Source organism: Castor canadensis, chromosome 2 (genome assembly GCF_047511655.1).
Source record: "Castor canadensis chromosome 2, mCasCan1.hap1v2, whole genome shotgun sequence".
In the NCBI taxonomy this organism is placed as follows: domain Eukaryota; kingdom Metazoa; phylum Chordata; class Mammalia; order Rodentia; family Castoridae; genus Castor; species Castor canadensis.
In genome coordinates this window covers 123,682,783-123,684,798 of record NC_133387.1, presented here as the reverse complement: position 1 = coordinate 123,684,798, position 2,016 = coordinate 123,682,783, and the positions used below count along the sequence as shown (strand labels likewise).

The window sequence follows — 2,016 nt, the reverse complement described above, 5'->3', positions numbered from 1 at the left end:
AAATGCAGGCTTGTTGCTGTTGCACACAATCAGGATGAGCCAGTATATGGATAGAAGTGTGTACAAGTGCCTTGATAACTTCCCTGTACTAACCTTCAAGTCAAAAGTGTACTGCTTCTCTCTACCTTCAAAATATAACAAAATATTATTATGCTGAGTTCTTATACAAACACATACTAAGGGGAAGAAAGAGTAGAAAGTATGAATAAAATGGGAATGGAAATTCATTATTTTCAGTAGTACAATGCTAATCAGGCAGGAAGATCATGTTTTCTCAGTTCTTTTTTATTATTACAAAAATAGCTCACACAGCTTATATCCAAACACACACATCACTAGACTGCTATGTGTGTGCTTTCAAGATTCAACCTCCATGCACAGCCTAGGTGAGTCACAAAAGTTTGTATGTGTAACAGGCAAGAGAAATAGAAATCATCCAGTTGAATATTCTACATAAATACCTCCATAGACTACTGTCAGAAATTTCTGCATGTAAGACAAACTCCTACAAAAACAGAGAAACATGTCCGTCTTCTGAAGACCCTAAAGAAGGATTCCCTCTTTTTATGCCTAAGAATTACTTCATATATAAATATCATTCCTTAGGAATTGAGGTTCAGGATTATTATAATCTTCATCTTATAAGCATGATATATGTAATTCCATCTCTGTTTTCAGAAAATATTGTCCCTCCATACTAAGTAGCAGAAAAAGCATATCAGTGCAGACAAGCATATCAATGTGGGCAATGAAACACTTTTCTCTGAGTTTGATGAACAATGAACTTCTGTGCTCCATCAGGATTGTTCACAATGCAATCATTTAAGAGATCTTCCTATAACTCACTAGCTGTCTGAATACTCTACTTATTGCCACCTTCATTTCTTGATTCCTGAATGTGTAGATCACAGGATTCAGAAAAGGAGTGACAATTGTATCAAATATGGCCAGAAACTTATCCAGATGTGTGGAGGGGGAAGGCCATGCATAGAAGAATATCAAAGGACCAAAGAACAAGACTACTACAGTGACATGAGCTGAAAGTGTGGACAGAGCCTTGGAGAAACCAGTTGGAGAGTGTTTCAGAACAGTAAATATGATGACAATATAGGAAATGATCAGTATGAAGAAGGAGCCCACGGAGATGAATCCACTGTTGGCTGTGACCATGAATTCTAATCTGTAGGTGTCTGTGCAGGCAAGTTTGATGAACTGGGGAAGATCACAATAAAAGCTATCCAACATATTAGGACCACAGAAGGGTAAGTTTATTACAAAAGCCAATTGAACCACAGAGTGTAGAAGGCCAATCACCCAGGCAGTCACTGAAAAGAAGACGCACATTCCTGGCTCATGATGGTCAGATAGTGGAGAGGCTTACATATGGCCACATACCTGTCAAAGGACATGGCCATGAGCAGCACCATCTCCACACCACCAATGAGGTGGATGAAGAAGATCTGAGTGACACAACTCCTAAAGGAGATGACCTTGTGCTTTCTGAAAAGGTCATAAATCATCTTGGGCGAAGTGACAGACAAACACCTAAGTCAATGAAGGAGAGGTTGGCCAACAGAAAGTACATTGGGGAGTGCAAATGAGGATCAGAAGCCACTGTGAAAACAATAAGTGAATTTCCCATTTTGCTTGCAACATAAAACATGGAGGAGACCACAAAGATCAGTAGTTGGATATCCCGGGAGTTGGTGAGTCCCAAGAACTCATACTCTGACACCACAGAGTGATTTGTTCCTTCCATTGGTATTGTTGCCAGTGCTATGTGAAGGAGAGCAACAGGTGAAGCTATAATTAGTGATCTAAATAGAAAGTAGTAGAGATGTCAAAGTTATGAAAAACTTATATGTGGCCAGATCAATTGTTTCAACTCAGGGCTTTGTGTTGCTAGGCAGGTGCTCTGCTAAGTGAGACAGGCCTCCACTGTTTGCTCTTTTTTGAGTTAGGGTCTAGTTTTTACCTAGGCCAGGTTAGACCATGATGCTCCTATTTATATTTCCT

At 39.5% G+C, this 2,016-nt stretch overlaps 1 pseudogene; it reads right to left on the bottom strand.

The window, feature by feature from the left end:
- Window positions 1-822: 822 nt before the first annotated feature.
- Window positions 823-1,759, bottom strand: LOC109703041 (olfactory receptor 4F3/4F16/4F29-like; annotated as a pseudogene).
- Window positions 1,760-2,016: the final 257 nt, after the last annotated feature.